At 52.5% G+C, this 7,143-nt stretch overlaps 1 long non-coding RNA gene across 3 annotated transcripts in view; it reads left to right on the top strand.

The window, feature by feature from the left end:
- The first annotated feature begins 154 nt into the window (after window positions 1–154).
- Window positions 155–7,143, top strand: part of LOC115944113 (uncharacterized) — a 25,752-nt gene continuing 18,763 nt past the window's right edge. The window contains exons 1-2 of one of the 3 annotated variants that reach the window (XR_014139515.1): window positions 577–720; window positions 3,681–3,790. This is a non-coding gene — a long non-coding RNA (uncharacterized LOC115944113). Of the gene's footprint in view, window positions 381–576; window positions 721–3,680; window positions 3,791–7,143 lie in introns of those variants that run through there. The other 2 variants (XR_014139516.1, XR_014139514.1) reach the window with 2 other exon arrangements.

Below are 7,143 nucleotides of genomic sequence, written 5' to 3'. Positions count from 1 at the left end.
CCTTTGCTGACGGTTCCGAAAGGCAGGAGAAAACGATCTGCTCGCTTGCTTTGCTTTCTTTGAAGCAAGAAATTCGTGTTTTCCTATCAGCCGTACTTCCACATTCTGCTTCGCAACCCGCGGAAGAACATTTAGTGCCGTTTTCCTACCAAGAGCCTCGGCGCCAGACAGGCCTGCGCGGGGCACTGCAGCCCACCCGCAGGAAATTTGGGCTGAGGGCCCCCTCCCGCTGCCTCACTGCCCTGGGGTCTGAGAAGACTCCTTCCCGACCGCAGGCATCCCGACTGAAGTCTGCGCTGGCTCAGAGCCGGTGGAAGGTGCTCGCGGGGCCCCGGCCCCTCGGCCCAGCACCCGCCGCCGACACGCCGCGAGAGCTTCCGGTGGGCACTGCGGCGCCGGGGTCGCGGACTGGGCGGGCAAGGCCCCGGTGTGGGTCGGTGGCGAGGCTAGGGCTCGGGGGCGGGGTCCTCGAGGGTGGCCGGCTGTGTGGGGGGCGATGCGGGCCTGCAGGAGTGCGCGTGCAGCGGGCGGGGCCGGGCGTGCCAGGAGCCCCGGGCGGGGGCGCGGCGTGAGCTCTTTCCGGGCTGTTGGTGCTGGGGACGCCGCGAGTCCTGCGAGAAGGTGCGGAGCGTCCCGCGGTGGAGCAGCTTCAGCTGTGCGCGGCCGGGGCTGGCCTGGAGTTGTCCCCGCCACCCTGGCGAGAGATGGAGCCTTGCAAGGGTAAGGGGCTCGCCCCAGGGCACTAAGCCCTGAGCCTGGTCAGATCACACGTGCGTCTGCTCCCCTGGCAGCGGCCCTGGACCCCCGGCGCGCGTCCGCGCTCGACCCTCGACCCTCGACCCTCGGAGGCGTAAAGGGGAAAGGCGAGCTGCCCTGGTGGGAGGTGTCTCTTGGCTCGGGCCACCTGTGCGCGTGGGGGGCTGATCTCTGTTAGCATCTCTAGGGTTCTTACCCTGGCCCGCAATGCGGGGTCCAGCTCATGGAGCCCAGCTCGGTCATTCTGCAGAGGGACCTGTGTCTGTCCAGCAGGGTCTAACCTTCCAGCTCTCTGACCCGGGTGTCTAGCCTCCTGGTGAGGCCTGCCAGGGAGGGAACTTAGTAAACTAAGGTTTTTTTCCGTCTTGTTCCATCTGCTACATCCCCTACCACTCCCCCTCCCTCCCCTCACCCTCTATTGGGGATTAAAATATACTCCGAGGATTCGCAATTGGGAACTTCACATTGAGGTAGACACTTCCAGAAAATATCTTCTAAATTATATAGAAGATATTTTTTATAGAAAATGTCTTCATCTTTTCCATAGCATTTACCCCAAACCTCACAGCCTTGTATAACACCTAAAATACAGCAGGACTAAACCAGGTGTCTATTAGGAACTTGGCCCTTAACCAATCAAAATCTTAGTGTCCTGGGTATTTGGCCAACTAGCAGCCTGCTCCACCTGCTTCTGCTGTTTCTGGAATGTGCTTGGGTAGCTCTCCCCCCACCTCCCTGGCCCGAGTCTCTGGCTGTGTCTCAGGGGCTGTCCACATGTGGAAACTGGTGTCAGGCCGAGAGACTTCCTCACTGCTCCCCAAACACACATGTGTCCAGAGGCTTGACCATGAATTGTTGCAGGTTTTCAAGGACTTCAGGAATCCTTAGATGTGGCCTAACTGGGAGGGGAGAAATTAACCCACAGTCAGAATGTGCTGTTTTGCTTTCAGCTGACTGTTCAGGGTTTATGTGCAGTGCTTCTCAGTGTACATAGGGTATGTTTTTAATATGGGACATCTGACAAACAGCAAGCAGATCAGCTCTTGTGGCTTTCTGGTCCGAATGAAGAATGTGCAGAAAGCAGGGAGCAGGAGTTTCTGTTTCTACAGGCTACTCAGGGGGTCCCCCGGGGAGGTGGGGAGGGAAAGGTGGTCAGCTTGAGATGTGTTTATTTCACAGTTAAATAATTTGCCTTTATTTGCATTTTTATTGTGCTTACTTAGCATTGGGCAGGCCAGATACAACCAGTTCCTTTAAGTGTGAGCAGACCCGGTCAGTGTCTTACTGCAGGCAGGTATGTGGGCAGAAGTATGTGCCTCGGTCCGCGTGTGTTCTCTTACTAAAAGGTGATGGCCTGGCATTTCTTTCTGTTACATTGTGTCTTCAGAAGTGCTAACACTAGCAAGGATAATAAGTGGTATCACTAATTCAAGAAAGCCTTTTCCAATTATACAATGATATCACTATAGCTTTTATTAAAATTTTAGCTGATGGTTGAAAAGTGCTTCCCTAGAGCTCTAGGAGGTCCTCTTCCCAGGGTATGAATAGGCACCTCAACATCAGCATATCTCAAGTTCTCTCGCAGTTCCTCCCTGGAATAAGTGATAACTCCATTCTTGTAGTAAATAGCATTATCCTTAATAGCAAGAACAGCATTTATTTATTTTAGAGAGAGAGCGAGCGAGTGAGAGCAGGGGGAGGAGCAGAGGGAGAGAATCTCAAGCAGACTCCGTGCTGAGCACGGAGCCCAATGTGGACTTCATCTCATGACCCCGAGATCATGACCTGAGCTGAAACCAAGAGTTGGACACTTAACTCACTGAGCCCCCCAGGCACCCCCAGAGCAGCTTATTTTATGTGAGCCCTAAAGGTTGGGCCAGCACCCTGATCTCAGCCCCTTGTGACTGCTTCAGGGATGTTTTAAAGGGGATTCCTGCTGAGGTTGTGTTCATGTCTGTGTGATTGTTGGAATTAGGAGGGAAAGAGGAGTCATATAGATCTTACCACTGATTTTCATGGCCTCCTAATAGAATTCTCACCCCCTAGATATAATGAAGATCCATCCTTCCTTACCTGGAGCCCAAGACCCAGATGTGTTTTATTTTTTTAAAAGATTTTATTTATTCATTTGAGACACAGAGCTAGAGAGAGCATGAGCAGTGGGAGAGGCAGAGGGAGAGGGAGAGGGAGAAGCAGACTCCTCGCTGAGCCAGGAGCCCGATGTGGGGCTTGATCCCAGGACCCTGGGATCATGACCTGAGCCGAAGGCAGATGCTTAATGACTGAGCCACCCAGGCGCCCAAAATGGTACAATTTCTGCAGCACAACATGAATGTGTAAATAATAACACAGGGTTTTTGCAATTGGGACATGTCTTACTATGAGTTAAGAAGTTTGGGCTTCCAGAGCTGTTTGCAGTTTGGGATTGTGGATTAGGGACCCTGAACGCAGGAATGCATTCCCTCAAATAGGGGAGCTTGAGCCGTTTGCCGAGGGCCTTCATTTTTGGTTTCCAGATTTGCTTTAGACAAGTCTCCGGAACATGAGCCTCACCCACATCACTATTTCTGATTCTTTAGAAAGATCACCGACATCAGCTGTGTTCCAGAACGTCTCCTTCAGCGGGTCCACATTCAGTTTCGTGTCTATCTGCCAACTCCTTTGTATTGGCAAGCAGTTAAACCTCTTATTCCAGGTCCGCTCCAGCTGACCACTCTTCCTGAGCACCCTCTGGACCTTGGTAACCTGTGGTGATTCCTGTGCCTCTAGGCCCTGGGGTTCTGGTGAACAAGTACAGATCTAGCTGCTGGTCTGCAGTTCCTGTAACCTGCTAGAGAAAAGGGGAGCACCCCTCTCTCTCTTAAGTGTGCCCATTAGCATGCTGTTGGCATCAAGTCTTTGAACAATCTTTGCTTTCCTGACAGACATGAAGTAAACTGGCCAAGAGTCCTGTGTGGGAGTGAGCTGGGGCGAGTGTGTCCATCTCTGTTACCAGCACTTTGACATTGACAGGAAGAAGCTGGCCATTCTCTGTGTAGGTACCTCCTTGCCTGGGCTCCAGTTCTTCCTTTTCACTGCTGGTCAGCACAGTGCAGGTGTGATTTGGGGGGTGTGGACCTGTTGCACCTGACCTGGAGGGGAAGGGACACGTGAGACGAGGTAACTCCAAGCTTCCTGAACTCAATCCTTATATTTTTTAGTTTGGGAAAATTGTAGTATTGGTGTCTGTGTATGTTTTAATGTTGCACTTTTCTAAGGGGATGAGGGGATAGTATTTGTGTATCTTGTCTCAGGAATAAGGAACCTGAGAGGCAGCCAGGGCTCATCAGCTGTTTCCCTTGGAAGGGAAACCGTGTTAACTTGGCAACGTCCCAGCCCACAGACACCAAGGTGAGTGCGTCGGATAAGCAGGAACAAGAGTGGACTTGGGCCCCACCCGGCAGCTCTCTCTAGCCCTTGGGAGCCTGGTCGCCCCGAGCTGACAGGGCTCTGCTGGTGGTCGCCGCTGCTTCGGGAAGTTCATTAACATTTCCTGAGCCCTGGCATGCATGAATCAATTCCCTAGTTAAATGAAAAAGTGGGAACGATTTCTCCCCAGTGCATCCTTTTTAAAACTCCCCAGGAATTGCCACCCTTCTGAGAATCTGCCTTTACTTTCCTGGTCCTGTCTCTCCATCCTCATAAAGCCCGTCCGCTCAATGGGTCTCACAGTGGAGCATCCTGCTCAGCCCTCCGACACTCACAAGATGGGGCCCCTACTCCTGCCAGATCTGAGCCAGCCCCCAGGGGTTGGGACACACCTCAAGTCTGTGGGCCTCCACGTTGGCCTTAAGAGCCCACGATCCTCTGTCTTGCTCCTTCAGGGCCCTTTCCAGCTACATAAAGGTTTGTGGGGACACTTTGAGTCGTTTTCCTCAAGCTTCCCCAAGTGCAGCTTTTCTTTTCTTTCTTTCTTTTTTTTGAGATTCATAGCTTCTGCACACCCTGAGGTTTCTGTGGTCCCTTCCAGGCTTGAGGCTCAGGGCTCGCCTACAGCAGCTTGGGCACACCAGACCAGATAAGCCTAGCAGGAAGCACTCCCCGAAATTTCTTCTTTCCTACCCAGCATGTAGGGATGTTAACTGCCGGGAGGAACTGGCCTTTCCCTTCCCTCAAAGTACTGAAGTACTTTCAGCTTACGACCTGGACCCTTCCCCAGGGAGAGGGCCACCCCCCGCCCCCCCGCCAAGGCCATGTCTAGAAACCACGAGCTGGTTCGTGGAGGAGCCTCTGCATAAGTTCTGACAGAAGGGAGGCCTTTGTAGAGCTCTCAGAAGGAGAGCGTTGTGTCCATGCACATTTTTATTTTGAACTGTCTTTCTATCTGACTGGGAAATGGGGAGGACCCAGGGGTGCAGGGGTGCATACAGCAGAATGGGGTATGAGGTCGTTCCAGGAACCCAGGAGAGAGCCGGGGGCGGTGGGATGGCGTGGGGATGACAGGAAGTGTCCATGCAGGAACACGCTGTGTGTTTCTTTACCTTCATGTGTACTTTACCTTTTATTGCTATTTACCATCTAACATTTGCATAAGTAGAGAGAATAGTTCAGGGCATCTGCATCTTCCCATCAGCCAGCTTTAACAGTGAGCAACACCTGGCCACTTGTATCCACCATCTCCCCACTCCTGTGTCCCTCGCCCTGAGCTGTTTCGGAGCAAATCCCAGACGTCCTAACATTTCACCTGTGATTCAGTGTGTGTCTGTAAAAGACAAGTTTAAACACATCATCACAGCTAAAATCTGGATATACACGTGCCTGTTTGTACAGACAGTGCTCACATTTCCCTGAGTGTCCCTTACGTTTTAAACATTTTTATTTATATGTTTTAAGTAAAAATTGTATGTATTTAAGCTGTACAATGTGACAATTTTATTACCTATACATAGTGAAATGATTACCTCAATCACGCTAATTAACGTAAAATCTCCACATGTGGTTATCTCCCCTGAGCCTTTTTTTTTTTTTTTTAAGATTTTATTTATTTATTTGACAGAGAGACAGAGAACACAAGCAGGGGGAGTGGGAGAGAGAGCGGGAGAAGCAGGCTCCCTGATAAGCAGGGGGCCTGATGCGGCACTTGATCCCAGGACCCCGGGATCATGACCTGAGCCGAAGATGTCCCTCCCATGAGGATTTTAAAGAGTTCATGTATGAGAATGGGATCCAAAAAAGGTTCAGATATTGCAGTTGGTTGATGCTTCTTAAGTCTCTTAATTTCTAAGTTCCCTATTTTTTAAACTGAAATTGACTTTGAAAAGGCTGGAGACGTGGCTTCTGGAACAACCCCTCCGATCTGGACTTTCTAGCATGACGGAATGTTCTGGTCTGTGCTGTCCAGCCAGGCAGCCTCTAGCCGTCCTGAGCACTTGGAATGTGGCCAGTGTGCCTGAAGAACTGAATTTTCAGTTTTATCCTGTTTAAGTAATTGGAACTTGAACACCACAGGTAAGCTGCCTCGTTGGACAGCATAGTTCTGGGGTTTCTCGTGTCCTCAGTTTTGCTGCTGGCAGATTCAGGATGGTCTTTGAAGCAGGACTTGTGGCTGGGCAGGGTGCTGAGCACGAGGGAAAAGATGACAGAGCAGGTTTCCTGAGCCTGGAGGGCAGAGGGGCCCTTTGCTGAGATGGGGGAGGCCAAGGAGGGACCCCACCAGGCATCTGTCCTCCCAGGACCAGGGGAGGCACGGGAGGTGCAGGGGTCCCTGCGGGTGGTAGCTGAGGCTCCGTGTTCTGAGTCAGGGGGCTTAGGCTGGAAGCAGGGTCAGCAGCCTGCTGGGCCAGGCAGGTGGTACGGTCCGCTTGGGCCGTGGGTGCAGCCGGTAATGTTGGGTGGATGCAAGCGTCCGGCCTGATGGGGGACTCGGATGGGGGCATGTAGCTGGGTGGTAAGGCTCAGGCCTCCCAGCCTGAGCTGAGGGAGAAGGAGAGACCAGACCAGCTCAGTGTGGCCTCGGGGCGGCAGTGACTGAGGACAGAGTTGTGGCATCTAGCACTTAAAGAGAAAGCCACCTTTGCCTCCACTCACAGCTCTTCTGACAACTCTCTGGGATTTTCCCCCACCAACCAACCCTGCAACTGTCTGACCCACCAGGGAGTCTGGCAGTTGGCTTCAGATCTGACCTTGACTGCTGGAATTAGTGCAGACCCACAGACTGACCCTCAGTCACGCGTGGGGGGGTGCGGGCTTGGCACCCCCACGGGTGACCAACCAGCTGAGACTCGGGGTTCCCACAGCCCGCTCCTGGGGCTCCATCCTTTGCCAGAGCTGCTCCCGCACTTTTTAGCGGCTTATTACGTAATGAAGAGCATTACGTAATGAACAGCCAGGCGAAGAGCCACACAGGGT

This window comes from Leptonychotes weddellii, chromosome 13, assembly GCF_054177405.1.
Source record: "Leptonychotes weddellii isolate Sample4059 chromosome 13, ASM5417740v2, whole genome shotgun sequence".
NCBI classification, from domain to species: domain Eukaryota; kingdom Metazoa; phylum Chordata; class Mammalia; order Carnivora; family Phocidae; genus Leptonychotes; species Leptonychotes weddellii.
Note: the sequence above shows the minus strand (reverse complement) of the source record. Positions and strands in the feature narration are given on the sequence as shown.